General features: G+C 51.8%; 1 protein-coding gene and 1 pseudogene across 12 annotated transcripts in view; both read left to right on the top strand.

Annotated features, from left to right (window-relative positions):
• The window catches only part of LOC118144225 (uncharacterized), a 97,365-nt gene that overhangs the window by 76,153 nt on the left and 4,880 nt on the right, over positions 1–16,332 (top strand). The window lies entirely within an intron of this gene.
• LOC144577593 (interleukin-21 receptor pseudogene) lies at positions 1,730–13,788 on the top strand (annotated as a pseudogene). Its single transcript, XR_013521785.1, has one exon. The product of XR_013521785.1 is annotated as an interleukin-21 receptor pseudogene (transcript).

The following is a 16,332-nucleotide window of genomic DNA, read 5'->3' as shown; positions in this document are numbered from 1 at the left end:
AGGTGAAAAGGATTTGCTGATGGGAAGAAGTCCTACCTGCCCCACCCCCGCCCCATGCCTGACTCATCATTGATGAGATGGAGACAGACAACCCTGAGCGACTTTGGGCAAAGTACTCCTGACTCTGGGCTTCCGTGTATTCTTCTGGAACCTGAGAGATTTAGACTTGATCAGGATTGCAAACTCAGGGGCGGCCAGGTCACAGAGATGGATGAAACAGGTTCAGGGATTGTGAAGAAATGGAAGAGTTAAAAGTGAATGGCTCCAGCAACAGAGAGTGGCCAGCTCTTCTAAGTTTTCTAAGGAAACACACACATGCACACGCATGCACACACCCACGTACCTGCACGCAAGCTCATGTACACATGCACATGTACACATATGCATGCACACACTCACACATGCATGCACACACACACACACATGAAATCTGAAATTTTTTCTATGTACTGAAGGGCAAGTTTCAGTATGAGTTGCAGAATGGGAAACAGGAGACCCCCGGAATTATCGTGTGAAATCTCACAAGGATTTTTTCCCCTTAGAGACACAATCTCACTGTGTTGTTCCCACTGGAGTGCAGTGGTGCGATCATAGCTCACAGCAGCCTCAACCTCCTGGGCTCAACCTGTCCTCCCACCTCAGCCTTCCAAGTAGTTGGGACTACAGGTGGGTGCTACCACACCTGGCTATTTTTTTTTTTTTTTTCTATTTTGTACAAACAGGGTCTCACTATGTTTGCCCAGGCTGGTCTCAAACTCCTGGCTTCAAGTGATCCTCCCACCTCAGCCTCCCAAAATGCTGGAATTGCAGGTGCAAGCCACTGTACCCGGCCTATCTTAAGGTTTAAAGTTAACTACCCATCCAAAAATGTTCTCAGCAATGTGCTGGCAAATTCATTCATTTTCCATTTCTGTTCTAAGTGATGGTATCATTTTCTTTCCACCCCAGCTACTTCAAGAAGTCGAAGACTCTTCTTAGCATAAATGCTAATGATGAGGGTTGCCATTTACTCAGAGCCTGCCTGGCTGCCCTGCTCTGGGCGGACACCCCACAGTGGCTCTGGGAGGCCGATCTGATGGTCCTCATCTTTCAGCATCTCCCAGCAAGTGCAAGAGCCAAGCTCTGGGCCATAACGGTAAGTTTCATGGACAGCCCCAAGATGAAGGTCAAAGCTGGCATTCTAGTTTTGCTCCATCTGAAGGACATTTCATGGACTTGAGCAGAACACAATATGTTACGGGCCTTAAATTCCTCTCTTGTAAAATGGGCCCAGCTTCTGTATCATGAGACTTCAAGTTCAAAGGGATGAAGCTATTTAGCAGGAGGCAGTAACTTCAGGGGAACCAAGTGACAAGTGTCTATTAGTGTCACAGAGGAGTTGCAGGTCTCTGGCCTCATCTCCACTTTCTCTCTTTGCCTCCCTCCCTCCCTCCCTCCCTCCCTCTCTCTCTATCCCTTCCTTCCCTCTCTCCATCCTTCTTTCCTTTCTTCCTCTCCCTCCCTCCTTCCCTCCCTCTCTCCCTTCCTTTCTTCTCTTTCTCTCTCTCTCTTTCTTTCTTTACTCTCTTCTTCTTTCTTTCTTTTATTTTGTACACAGAATCTTTCTCTATCACCCAGGCTGGAGTGCAATGGCATGATCTTGGCTCACTGCAACCTCCGCCTCCCAAGCACAAGCAATTCCATGGCCTCAGCCTCCCAAGTAGCTGGGACTATAGGTGTGCACCACCACTCCTGGCTAATTTTTGTATTTTTAGTAGAGACGAGGTTTCCCCATGTTGGCCAGGCTGGTCTTGAACTCCTGACCTCAAGTGATCCGCCTGCCTCAGCCTCTGAAAGTGCTGGGATTATAGGCATGAGCCACCACGTCTGACCATCTTCTCCACTTTCCATCTGCCACTATCCAGCACTCTGCACATCTCACCCTGTGATGTTTTTACCATGTGCCCCCCTCACTGGACTCTTAGCTCCTTTGGGTGGAGGTTTTGTCCTCTGCATTCAGTCCATGCCCACAGCTCCTAGAACACAGCCTGGGACACAGTAGGCCCTCAATAAATGTTTGACAAATTAGGCTGGGTGAGGTGGCTCACGCTTAAAATCTCAGCACTTTGGGAGTCTGAAGCAGGAGGATTGCTTGGAGCCATGGGTGCAAGACCAGCCTGGGCAACACAGCAAGATCCCAGCTCTACGAAAAAATGTAAAAACTTGCCAGGCATGGTGATGTGCACCTGTAGTCCCAGCTACTCAGGAGGCTGAACTGGGAGGATCGCTTGAGCCCGGGAGTTCCAGGCTGCAATGGGCTGTTATATATTCGTATACATCTGTCAAATTAACAAACGAACCTTTCAAGGCTTCCAAAAAGGAGCCCTGAGGCTGCCTGTGATCCTGAAACATGGCTGAGGGCTGCCACCATGCCCCGAGGTGACAGAGGTGCACTTGGTTTTTGTTTTGTCTTGGTTTGCTTTTGTTCGGTGGGGATGGAGTCTCACTCTGTTGCCAGGCTGGATCTCAGCTCACTGCAACCTCTGCCTCCCAGGTTCAAGTGATTCTCCTGCCTCAGCTTCTTAAGTAGCTGGGACTACAGGTGTACACCACCATGCCCAGCTATTTTTTATATTTTTGGTAGAGATGGGGTTTCACCATGTTGGCCAGCATGGTCTAGATCTCCTGACCTTGTGATTCGCCGGCCTCGGCCTCCCAAAGTGCTGGGATTACAGGCGTGAGCCACCGCGCCGGGCCGAGGTGCACATTTTACAGAATGCCACGGTGAACACTGGGTTGTTGCTGTTGCTGTTCCAGCGATGGGATGTATGGGACTGAAATCGTTTCTAACCCCTCTTTTGTCTTCCCTGGGGCAGGTCGAGGCTGGCTCCGGGCTTCCCTGTGTGGCTGTGGCCTGGGTGAAGATCAGTCCCAGTAGACACCAGGGTACTGAGAACGGCCCCATGGGTTCTGCTCTGGAGATGTTTGCAAAGCCTGGGGATCGGGAAGGGGGCTGCTCAGCCCAGCAAGGCCTGGGGAAGGAGGAGAAAGGGACCCTGAGTAGGAGGTGGTCAGAAAATTACTTACTGGCTGGGTGTGGTGGCTCAGGCCTGTAATTCCAGCACTTTGGGAGGTCGAGGCGGGTGAATCATGAGGTTAGGGGTTTGAGACCAGCCTGGCCAACATAGCGAAACCCAGTCTCTACTAAAAATACAAAAAATTAGCTGGGTGTGGTTGTGGGCACCTGTAATCCCAGCTATGTGAGAGGCTGAGGCAGGAGAATCGCTTGAACTCGGGAGGTGGAGATTGCAGTGAGCCGAGATTGTGCCACTGCACTCCAGTGCTGGTGTCCCAGCTGGGCCCAGGCTAGCTGCAGATCTTGGCAGGGAGGGAGGGGATGCCAGAGAGAAATGCTTGGATTCAGGCTGCAAGAGAAGTGGCAAGGAGGGATCTCTTCTCTGCCCTGAGTTCTCCTCTGCTCCTAAGAAGCTGTGGGGTGAGGGGTGTGGGGTGGCCTGGGCAGTGGGGCTGCTGCCTGCCTCAGTTTACTCGGAGAGGCTGTAGGGGTCCCTGCTCCAGACAGTGCATGTGTGTGCGGGAGACCTCATGTTCTGTATCCCAGATTCATGGGGCTGTGAGAGAGAGAGAAAGCGAGAGAGAGAGAGAGTGTATATGTGAGTGTGAGAGTGTGTGTGCAGGTGTGTGAGACTACATGTGCATATGTGTGTGCACATGTGTGAGGGAGTGCATGTGTGAGTGTCCATGTGCATGACTGTGCACGTAAGAGAGTGCATGTGTGTGTGTGTGTGTGTGCACGTGTGTGTGTGTGTGAGAGAGAAAGCAAAAGAGGCCAGGTGTGGTGGCTTATGCCTGTAATCCCAGCACTTTGGGAGGCCAAGGTGGGCAGATCGTGAGGTCAGGAGATCGAGACCATCCTGGCCAATGTGGTAAAACCCCATCTCTATTAAAAATACAAAACTTAGCTGGGCATGGTGGTGCATGCCTGTAATCCCAGCTACTCGGGAGGGTGAGGCAGGTGATTCCTTTGAACCCGGGAGGTGGAGGTTGCAGTGAGCTGAGATGGTGCCATTGCACTCCAGCCCAGGTGACAGTGGGAGACTCTGTCTCAAAAAAAAAAAAAAACGAAAAAAAAAAGAGAGAGCAAAAGAGACAGTGTGGGCCTCTGTCCTCGCCATGCAGGCTGGGGCTGGGGCTGGGGAGATGTCTGTGAGTTTGAGTCTGTGTGTGTGTGTGAGTCTGTGACCCTGGGAATGTGTGTGAGTGTGCATGTGCAGAGTGTGTTTACTCTCACTCTCTGTGGTGTGACACCCCCTCAGCAAAGAGGTGCAAACCTGACCCCGCAGAGTGTGTATCACAGACACCCTCTTATCACCCAGCCCCTCTCCTGGGAATCTCAGGGCAGAAACTCCCAAGCTCGGGGCAGGGACTCCCCAAGGACAGGCTCTTTTTGCAGCATGTGTATGCGTGTCTGGGGCTGCTTTGGGTACACACACACGCACACACACACACACACACACACACACACACACCATGCCCACCATGCCAAAGCTACCTTCCAGGCCCTTCCATGGCCTGCCCTGGTTTGGTTTGGTTTTGTTTGAGATGGAGTCTCACTCTATCACCCAGGCTGGAGTGCAGTGGCATGATCGTGGCTCACTGTAACATCCGTCTCCCAGGTTCAAACAATTCTCCTGCCTCAGCGTCCCAAGGAGCTGAGGATGACGGGCGTGCACCACCACGCCTGGCTAACTATTTTGTGTTTTTAGTAGAGACGGGGTTTCACCTTGTTGCCCAGGCTGGTCTCGAACTCCTGACCTCAAATGATCGAATCACCTTAGCCTTCCAAAGTGCTGGGATCACAGGAATGAGCCACCATGCCTGGTCCCTGCCCTAGTTCTTGTTTTGTGTTGTTTTGAGATGAGGTCTCAGTATATTGCCCAGGCTGGTCTCTAACTCCCAGGTTCAAGCAATTCTCCTGCCTCAGCCTCCCAAAGTGTTGGAATTTCAGGTGTGAACCACCTTGTCCTGCCACCTGCCCTGGTTCTGAACTCACAGATATAACTGCTCCCATCAACCAGGTCCTCCTACCCCTGGGATCCCCCCTCTACCTCCAGCCTGGAGGGAAATTCCAGGCCTCCCTGGAGCTTATGAAGGGAAAAACCCAGGAGGATTTTTTTCTGTGACTCGGTGTCCTCCACTTGCCTTATTATGGGGACAGGATCCCAGAAAGTCAGGGTTAAAAGGACATTTGCTCTACAAGTAGGAAAGCTGTCCCAGAGGTAGGTGTGCCTCATCTGTGGTCACACCGAGGGGCAGGGCTGAGCCAGAACATGAGCCCAGAAGTCCCAGGTCTCACACCAGCTCCTTTCATATTGCTCAAACCTAATATCAACCCTTCACACTTTAGTAAAAAATAGTGCAACGCAAAAGCAGAACTCTAAGACCTGGTGAGGACATAGGCCAGGTTAGATCTGATGAAAGGGAAAGACTGGCCCAGAGGGCAGCAAGTAAGGGGCCCAGCCCCCACCTATAATCCTAGCACTTTGGGAGGCCAAGGCGGGTGGATCACTTGAGCCCAGGAGTTTGAGACCAGCCTGAGCAATATGGCAAGACCCCATCGCAGCTAAAAATACAAAAATCAGCTGGGCATGGTGGCACACACCTGTTGTCCCATGGAGGCTGGGGTGGGAGGATCACCTGAGCCTGGAGAGGCAGCTGCAGTGGGCTAAGACTGAGCCCCACCCTAAGTTTGGGGGCTCCGGATACTCACTTGCTGTCAGCCAGGACAAAGCTGCCACAAACCTGGGAGTAGTTGCCAGACTGATCTGTGATGTTGACACTGAAAATGTCATCGGCCACGAAGTGGAACACATCCATGTGGCAGGTATACGTGGCATGCGTGGCGTTGTGGGCCAGCCTGTGGAGGCTGCAGGAGGTGACCTCGTCCTTCAGCTCTTCATACTGTTCTTGCCTTCAAGGACAGAGCAGCCGGTCATGGCTGGAAGCCAGGGTCAGGGGAGCTGGTGTCAGCTCAATGCTCAGGGCCAGGGCAGAAGCTTAGACTGTCAGGGCTGGGAGAGATTTGAGGCAGGGCTGGGGGGAGTCACCTGGTCCAACCAACCTTTCCCCAGGGAAGGTATCCCCTCTCCTGCACCATCCCGGATGAGTTGTGTCCAGGCTCAGCTTGCATACCTCCCAGGGACCGGGAACTCACTACCTCATTTAGAGCAGCAGCTCTCAATTTTGGAAATTTGGGCCATTCTTTCTTGGACCAAGCCTAAATCTGTCCCAGCGGGTCCCAACAACTGGATGGCTGTCCCTCAGGAAGGGTGCTACGTATTTTGGGTTTCCTTCTCTCCTTTCTGTCCAATGTCCACTTTTTTGAGACAGTCTCACTGTGTCCTCCAGGCTGGAATGTCATGGTGGGATCACGGCTCACTGCACCCTCGACCTTCCCGGGCTCAGTTGATCCTCCTACCTCAGCCTTCAGAGTAGCTGGGACTACATGCATGCACCACCATGCCCAGCTAACTTTCTGCATTTTCCGTAGAGATCGGGGTCCCTCCATGTTGCCTAGGCTGGTCTCAAACTCCTGGGCTCAAGTGATCTGCTTGTCTCGGCCTCCCAAAGTCCTGGGATTGCAGGTGTGAGCCACTGTGCCTGGCCCCAACACCCACTGAATACCTCATAAGAGCCTGTGCTGAGGGCTAGGATAAGAGCTAAATGAACCTCATCTCCTCCTCTGGTTGGACTTCTGGGGACGCTGGTGGGATGGGGTTAGGGAAAATGTGGTGGCTTTTTAACTTTCACCAGACAAAGATGATGGGTTTTGAAGTATATATGGGAGTTCGCCAGATATTAATTTCCCTATCTAGATGTTCAGGTTCCGAACATGACCGCTCTCTCTAGGCCCAACAGGGATGTGTAGACTGAGTCCTCTGCTAAATTTGCCGGAGTAGAAGTTCCTGCTGAATAAAAGCTTTCCAAGCCTCCCAGCCTGGACTTCCTCGTTATTGACCCCCCACCCTGCCTCTCTCCACTCCAACCACACTGACCTCCCTATTCCTCACACTCAGCATATCTTATCCTCCAGGGCCTTGCACTGGCAGTGCCCTCTTCCTGAAATGGCTTTTCCCCTGCTGGCTGGCTGGCTCCTTCTTACCAGAGGATGTGGTCCCTCTGCCTGAGGTCCAGTGTCCCGTTCTTTATAGCACCCATTGTTGTCAGAAAGTATTCTGTTTGGGGCAGGGCTGTCTCACACCTGTAATCCCAGCACTTTGGGAGGCCGAGGCGGGCAGATCTATTGAGGCCAGGAGTTTGAGACCAGCCGGGCTAACATAACTAAACCCTGCCTCTACTTAGAATGCAAAAATTAGCTGGCCGTGGTGGCACACACCTGTAATCCCAACTACTCGGGAGGCTGAGACAGAATTGCCTGAACCCAGGAAGTGGAGGTTGCAGTGAGCCAAGACCGTACCACTGAACTCCAACCTGGGTGACAGAGTGACACTTCATCTCAAAAAAAAAAAAAAAAAAAAAAAAATGTAGACTGTTTGGGCCTGTAATCCCAGCACTGTGGGAGGCTGAGGTGGGCAGATCACTTGAGCCCAGGAGTTGGAATCCAGCCTGGGCAACATGGCAAAATGCTGTCTTTCCAAACACTACAAACATTTTCCAGGTACGGTGATGCATGCCTGTAGTCCCAGCTACTTGGGAGGCTGAGTGGGAAGGATTGCTTGGGCCCAAGAGGTCGAGGCTATAGTGAGTCCTGATCACACCACTACACTCCAGCCTGGGCAAGAGAGCAAGGCCCTGTCTCAAAAAGAAAAAGAAAGAAAAAAGAGAAAACACCCTGTTGGCTGTTTTGTGCTTCTGTCTGCGGTACGTCAGTTCTAAGGTATCTGGTCCCTGGTCGGCCTTGCTCTGCTGAATCCCCAGTGCCTGCAACAGTGTTTGGCAGGAACTTAATACATGCTTTGTTTTGTTTTTGAGATGGGATCTTGCTCTGTTGTCCCGGCTGGAGTGCAGTGGTGATCATAGCTCACTGCAGTCTTGACCTTCTGGGCTTGGTCCTACTGCCTTAGACTCTCAATAGCTGGGACTGCAGGATGGTGCCACCGTGCTTGACTGATTTATGTTTTGTAGAGACAGAATTGTGTGATGTGGCCCAGGCGGGTCTCAAACTCCTGGGCTCAAATGATCCTCCTTCCTCAGCCTCCCAAAGTGGTTAGAAGCATGAGCCACTGCACGTGGCCTATAAATGTGTTTTGGATGAATGAATGAGCTGATGGATAACAGAAGCTCTTCTTTATCCTGAGCTGCATATGGACTCAAAGGGACCCATGGACTTTGGAGTTGTGGGGTTTGAATTTGAATCTTAGCTCCAGCATTCACTGGCTGTGTGACCTTGGGTGAGTTGCTTAACCTCTCTGAACCTCAATGTCCTCATCTGTAAAATGGGAGTAATTATTGTGAGGATTGGGAGCAACCATTCATGGAAAACATGTAGCTGAGGGCCTGGTACCTACTAAGTGCTTAAAAAATTATGCAGGAGACTGGCTATCCTGGGGTCTCAAAACCATGACTCAGCCTGTGTGGGCAAGTGAGTGGCCTTTGCAGCCGGTGGATAGACCAACCCTGGGGGCTCCTGACTTTTCAAGTCCTGTGAGCCCTGAGTGATCATCTGAAAGGTGGGCACTGTGGTCCTCTGCACACAGCGGCCTCCTGGGAGTGGAATCACTGAGCAGGGAGTGGAATCACTGGGGATACAACCATAGACGGAAGAGACAAGACTTGTGCCCGGGGCCAAGTGTCTGTCTGGTGGGGACACAGAAACCAAGAGAGTGCTGGGTTTCAAGAAACATCAAGGAGGAGATGGCTAAGGTGTCACTCAGACCTCAGGCCCTCCTGCTCTCATGTCTCCTTGACTCAGGAATCTTAGCCCCTGCCTGGGCTATGGGGCCACCAGTTGTCTGAATGGTCAGGCTACTAAGGGTAGCAACTCCCTTCTATGAGTGGGGTAACTGAGGCCCGGAGTAGGAGGGGGACACCAGTGGGGACCCCCACTATGGTGGGAGCACATCGTGGTCCTGATTTCTCCCTCTCTCCCTCCTTCCCTCTGTCCCTCCTCCCTCCCTCCCTGCTTCCCTCCCTCCCTCCTCCCTCCCTCTCTCCCTCTCTCCCTCTCTTCCTCTCTCTCTCTCTTCCTCCCGCCTCTCTCTCTGTGTCTTTGTCTGTCTTCATGTCTTTTTCTCTCTTGATGTCTCTTTGTCTCTGCATCTATGTCTTTCTGTCAGTTTGAACACTCACCTTGGCTGGGGCACAATGGCTCACCCCTGTAATCCCAGCAATTTGGGAGACCAAGGTGGGTGGATCACCTACCTGAGGTCAGGAGTTCAAGACCAGTCTGGTCAATATGGTGAAACCCCATCTCTACGAAAAATACAAAAATTAGCTGGGTGTGGTGGTGCATGCCTATTAGTACCAGCTACCTGGGAGGCTGAGGCAGGAGAATTGCTTGAACCCGGGAGGCAGAGGTTGCAGTGAGCCAAGATGGTGCCACTGCACTCCAGCCTGGGCAACAGAGTCAGCCTGTCTCAAAAGAATAAAAGTACAAAAATAAGTAAACCCTCACCTTACCCTTGTCCTGTGCTATGACTCACTCTCTTTTTCTCTCACAGAAATGGGTGGGTGCAACCCTCACCGCCTCCATCCTGGAGCTGGGACCCTGGAGCCCAGAAGTGCCCTCAGCCCTGGAGGTGTACAGTTGCCACCTACCACGGAGTCCGGCCAAGAGGCTGCAGCTCACGGACCTGTGAGAACCGGCAGAGCTGGTGGAGTCTGACAGCGTGCCCAAGCCCAGCTCCTGGGCCACGGCCCAGAACTCAGGGGGCTCAGCTTCCAGCAAGGAGAGGGACCGGCCATACGGCCTGCTGTCCATCAACACAGTGACTGTGCTAGATGCAGAGGGGCTGTGTACCGGGCCTTGCAGCTGTGAGGATGACGGCTACCCAGCCCTGGATCTGGATGCCGGCCATGAGCCCAGCCCAGGCCTAGAAGACCCACTATTGGACCCGGGCACCACAGTCCTCTCTGGTGGCTGTGTCTCGGCTGGCAGTCCTGGGCTAGGAGGGCCCCTGGGAAGCCTCCTGGACAGACTAAAGCCACCCCTTGCAGATGGGGAGGACTGGGCTGGGGGACTGCGCTGGGGTGGCCAGTCACCTGGAGGGGCCTTAGAGAGTGAGGCAGGCTCGCCCCCAGCCGGCCTGGATATGGACCCGTTTGACAGTGGCTTTGTGGGCTCTGACTGCAGCAGCCCTGTGGAGTGGGACTTCACCAGTCCTGGAGACATAGGCCCCACCCCTGAGCTACCTCCGCCAGTGGGTGGTCATTCTGTCGCCACTCTCGAGCCCAGGACTAGGCCAGCTAGTGAGGCTGACTGGCTGTCCAGAGCTGTCCACTGGCTACTGGGTCCTGAGCCAGAGTCAAGGTCACCTGGGGTGTGATTGAAGACACCTGCAGCCTTTGGGCTCCCAGATGGGCCCAGCGTGATGTTTACATTTTCTGTGTGTGTGCATGTGCATGTGTGTGTGCATGTATGTGCATTTGTAGGTGCATGTGTGTGTGCATAGTGCGTGTGTGTAGGTGCATGTATGTGCACATGCAGGTGCATGTGTGTGTAGGTGCATGTGTGTGCATGTGTCGGTGCGTGTTGGTGTGTGTGTGTCTCAGGTGCGGGCACAGTGACACGTCCATGTGTGTGTGTGAATGCACGTGCCGGTGGGCCTGGCCTGGAGAATGCCCATGGTACTCTATGCATTCTGGACCCAGGGAGCTCACCTGAGTGTACCAGGGTGCACAGCAAACGTATCTGTGGGCAACAGATGACAACAGCCTTTCTCCTTTCCAGGGTCTTGTGTTACCAAATGGTCCACGGCCCCTCTGGGGCCTTGTGGGATCAGGGCATTGCTTGTGGCAGAGGCCAAGCCCAGCCCTCCAGCATCTGCCTCCAGGAGCTGCAAGAAGTCCATACGGTTCCTTATCACCTGCCAGCAGGGAGGGAAAGAGGTTGCAGTGAGCCCACAGTGACCCCGCCCCAGGTTGGGAAGATTCTGGGAGACCCATGTAGGAAAGTCTGAATCCCGACTCTGATACCTTCTGGCTGTGCTACCTGAACCAAGTCGCCTCTGACCCACCTGCAGGAAACTGGTGATGTCACCTGCGTATAGTATGCAGCCCAGAGCAGACCCTCAGTATACGTCAGCTTCCTTCTTTCTGTGGCCACAGCAGAGGCTCGCACAGGAGGTGGGCAGGGGTGACAACACCCATCATCCCTGACAGCCTGGGCACCCGTGGGGCTGTCCTGCCTCCAGGGGACCACTTGGGGAGGTTTCCAGGCTTAAAACAGTCTGTCTTGTCTCTTGCAAACAGCTCCCCACCAACCAAGATTTCTTTTTCTGACTTCTGCTACTAAGTTTTAAAAAATTCCGTTTGTGCACCCAAGAGATATTTATTAAACACCAATTACGTGCCAGGTCAAGGCTCATGGGACCTTCCCCCCGTGGCACTAATGGAGGGAGGGTGCAGGCCGAAACCAGGCAGTGCCCTGCAGCCACACTTCATGCTGTGGCGCCCCCCACCTGCCCCAATGCAACAATTCAATTCAGTGTCATCCTGGAGAATTAGAGGGAAATCAAGTTGTGTGTCAATGGTTTGTCAGAAGCTGTTGAAATGTAAATTAAGAAGCTAAGAAACTAATTGTTAGCAACATTTTGTTTTTCTTTTTTTTTTTCTTTTGAAACAGAGTCTCAGTCTGTTGCTCAGGCTGGAGTGCAGTGGTGTGATCTCGGCTCACTGCAGCTTCTGCCTCCTGGGTTCAGGCTATTCTCCTGCCTCAGCCTCCCAAGTAGCTGGAATTAGAGGCATGCACCACCACACCTGGCTAATTTTTGTATTCATATTAGAGACAGGCTTCACTATGTTGTCCAGGCTGGTCTCAAACTCCTGACCTCAAATGATCTGCCTCCCTCGGTTGGCCTCTCAAAGTGCTGGGATTAGAGGTGTGAGTCACCACGCCTGGCACCTTAGCAACATTTTCAAGGCACCTCACCAAATATCAGTTTAGTATAGAAGCTAGATGTAGGTGCTAGGTATTGCATAAAACTCATCTCTCTCTCCTCTCTTTCACTCTCTCTCTCTCTCTCTCTCTACACACACACACACAGACACACATTTTTTTTTAAGGAAATATGTTTTTTTTCCCCAAAGTGTGCCCATCTTAGAAGTGGCTTGGCTTTTTGAAACCCAAGCAAGCTTACAGCAGCAGTGTGATTCCATTCTGGAGCCTGAGAGATGGAGACATAGTCCTGGTAATAGCTCTTGAGCTCCTGGATCCAGCCATGCCTGAAACCACATTCCTCCCAGACCATTTAGATATGAGAATGGAAGTCATTATGATGTTCACCAAATATTTCCACCACCTGCACCTGCACCCTGGGCAGTCTTGGGAGCCTAGAGGAGGACCCCTATGCTGGCCCGGTCCTGCTGTCCCCCACAAAGGCCAGACTGCCGGCTGCAGGGCCATGCCAGGGGAGCCAGCTCTGGCTTTTGGAGCAGGGTTGGGTTGGAAGTCAGCAGAAAGAAGTCAGTCCTGTCAAAGGCTCCCTCACAACTCATCTGTGAAGTGGGGTAGCTGGGAGAGGTCGCTGAGAGAATGCATGAGAGTCCTCAGTGCCTGGCAGGAGGCTGGAAGGTTCTAGAATGCTGATGGTTATAAGAGTAGGACTGTGAGCCTGGGATCGGGCTGTGTGAGACTTGGATAGGAGTGAGAATGGAAGCAGAGCTTCCGCATGGGGGAGCAGCCCTCACCACCCCTACACCCACATCTGCACCCTAGGGACTCGGGTTCAGATGTGCTGTGGTTTTTACACCCTTTTGGGTGGTTCCAGGAGCCACCTGCAGGTGCCACATGAGCCACAGGCTCTCAGGAAACCAGCACAGCTCTCCTGCACCCAGAACTCGCTGGGTGAGGGAGGGGAACACAGATGTCTGGGGAGAGGCTGACTGAGGCCAGATCGGGGGGTGCTCTGGACTGGAGCAGATGAGGCCCCTTAGAATTCCACCTATGAAGGAAACTCAGCTCATAAACATGGGGGAGTGAAGTTGGAGGCTGGGCATAGTGGCTCATGCCTGTGATCCCTGCACTTTGGGAGGCCGAAGCAAGGGGATCACTTGAGGACAGGAGTTAAAGACCAGCCTGGGCAACATGGCAAGACCCCATCTCTACAAAAATTATTTTTTAAAAAATTATCCAGGCGTGGTGGTGCTTGCCTGTAGTCCCAGCTACTCGGGAGGCTAAGGTGGGAGGATCACCTGAGCCCAGGAGTTTGAGGCTGCAGTGAGCTGTGACTGCCCCCCTGTATTCCAGTACGGGTCACAGATCAATACCCTTTCTCTTAAAAAAAAAAAAAAAAAAGTTGGAGACAAGAGCTGGCTCACCTAGAAGGACGGATTAGTAGGTGGGAGGGTGGACAGAGGATGGGTGGACGTGTGAATAGATAGAAGGATCGTATTAGGTTGGTGCAAACGTCTTTGCTGCTACTCTTAATGGCTTTGGTAACACGTTTGAAGGAAGAATGGTTGGTCGGATAGACAGAGATAAACAGATACTGCAGACAAAGGTGAAGACAAGACACAAGCCTACAGGCCAGAAACTATTTTGTTCACTGCCTTTAGTCCCAGCCTGGCACATAGTAGGCACTCAATAAAGCCTGATTTGTAGCATTTGCTTATTTCCGTGGTGTAATTTCAAGTGCCTGATTTCAGTGTAAACACAGAGTCGGGAAGAGATCTGCACAATCTGCTCTCTTGGCTGATATGAGCGAGTCCCAGGTCACTTACTGATGGTAACCCAGACAGCACATCAAGAGGGTCGGGGGCTTCAGGGAGGAGGTGCTGTTGGTTGGACTTTGAAAAATAAATAGGAGGCTGGGAGCAGTGGCTCATGACTGTAATCCTAGCACTTTGGGAGGCTGAGGTGGATGGACCATTTGAGGTCAGGGGTTCGAGACCAGCCTGAGCAACATGGTAAAACCCAGTCTCTACTAGAAATATAAAAATTAGCTGGGTGTGGTGGCACACGCCTGTAATCCCAGCTACTTGGAAGGCTGAGACTGGAGAATCCAGGAGGCGGAGGTTGCAGTGAGCAGAGATGGCACCACTGCACTCCAGCCTGGGCAACAGGGCAAGACTCTGTCTCAAAAAAAAATAATAATAAATTAAAAAGGGAAAATGTGTAGGAGTTGTTAGATGTACCAGCTATTTGGGAAAGAGGGAAGAGCTTGGATAAAGGCCTGGAGTATGACTAAGGGTCAGAAGCAAATGGGACTGGTGTCCTTTTGCCTTCCAAAGACCACGCCAGAATCACTAAGCACCCTCACTTAAGAGGAAGGCGGACCCATTGCAACACTTTACAAGCTGGCACACTCCTCACCTTGCTGTCTGCAAGCTCTGAGTGGCCAACTCCTCCATTTGAAAGATGAAATGAAGGCACAGCACAGAATGATGATCTAAGGTCACACACTGAATGAGTGGTCGGAGTTGGAACCAGAACTCTGGGCTCCTGGTGCCAATTTTATTTCTTTTTTACCATGCTCTGCTGGAAAGCACATAGATCAAGAGGTTAGGAAGGTTTGACAGACCCCTGTGGATGCCTGCTGCATCTTCTCTTGCAGTAGCCCAGGGATGTGGCTGACTCCCACTCTGGGATAAAAACAGAAAACTGAGGCTCAGCAACAGCAAATGACTTGCCCAGGTTATTCATGAGAAATGCCAGAGCCTGATTATCTTGTCCCTTTGAATGGGGTCTTCTCCACATCTCATCTTGAACTATGATTCTCAATGTTGGAGGTGAGGCCTGGCGGGGGGAGGGGGGTGATGGGATTATGGGGGCATACCCTCATGAACAATTTAGCACCATTTCCTTGGTGATGAGTGAGTTCTCAATGTGTCAGTGTATGGAAGATCCGGGCTTTTGTTTGTTTTTTGATGGAGTCTGATTCTTTGGTCCAGGCTGAAGTACAGTGGCATGATCTCGGCTCACTGCAACCTCTGCCTCCTAGGTTCAAGCACTTCTCTTGTTTCAGCCTCTCAAGTAGCTGGGACTATAGGCACACATAACCACACCTCGCTAATTTTTGTATTTTTTTTTTTTTTAGTAGAGGCGGGGTTTCACCATATTGGTCAGCCTGGTCTCAAACTCCTGAACTCAGGTAATCTGCCTGCCTTGGCCTCCCAAACTGCTGGGATTGCAGGTGTGGGCCACAAAGCCTGGCTGATCTGGTTGTTTAAAAGATTCTATATCTCCCACTTTACTCTCTTCCTCCTGCTCATGATGTGCCGGCTCCCCCTTTGCCTTCCTCTGTGATTGGAAGCTTCCTACATAGCCTGCAGAACTGAGCCAATTAAGCCTCTGTGTAAATCACCTGGTCCCTGGTATTTCTCTCTCTTTTTTTTATGTTTATGTTTTGAGACAGGATCTCACTCTGTCACTCAGGCTGGTGCACAGTGGAGCCATCTCAGTTTACTGCAACCTCTGCCTTCTGGGTTCAAGCGATCCTCATGTCTTAGCCTCCTGAGTAGCTGGGATTACAGGCATGTGCCACCATGCCCAACTAACTTTTGTATTTTTAGTAGAGACAGGGTTTTGCCAGGTTGGCCAGGCTAGTCTTGAACTCCTGGCCTCATGTGATCTGCCCACCTTGGCCTCTCAAAGTGCTAGGATTACAGGCATGATTCCGGCCATGCCTGGTATGTCTTTATAGTGACACAAGGACTAATACAGCATTCTTCCTTAGGATGGAAGGAGAGTCCTTACTGTGGGGATAATATCAGAATAATGCTAGAACACTTTCTGCTGCAAGGGAGAGAAACCCACCTCAAACCAGCTTAAGCAAAAAAAAGGAAATGTATCAGCCCATTGATTCAGGCAGGATAGGCAGGGTTATGCTGTGATAACAAACAGCCCCATTGCAGCAGCTTAAAACAACAAAGGATTGATTTCTTGCTCACAATACATGTCTGTCACAAGTGAACTGAAATTTCAGTCTGTATCTCCTCATTCAGGCAGATGGAACAGTCACCATCATCATCTGTCTCTGTAACAGAGAGGAAAACACTCTAGGGGGTGTGGCAGCCATCTGAAAAATGCTCTGCCCAAAAGTGAGACTTACCACTTCTGCTCACAACTGGCTAGTCCCTGCCAGTCACTTGGCCCCATCTGGCTACAGATGGTCAGGAGGTACAATCCTGCCATGTGCCCAGAAGGCCAAAACC

This window comes from Callithrix jacchus, chromosome 9 (genome assembly GCF_049354715.1).
Source record: "Callithrix jacchus isolate 240 chromosome 9, calJac240_pri, whole genome shotgun sequence".
NCBI lineage: Eukaryota > Metazoa > Chordata > Mammalia > Primates > Cebidae > Callithrix > Callithrix jacchus.
The sequence above is the reverse complement of the archived record's forward strand: the minus strand, read 5'-3'. Positions and strand labels throughout refer to the sequence as shown.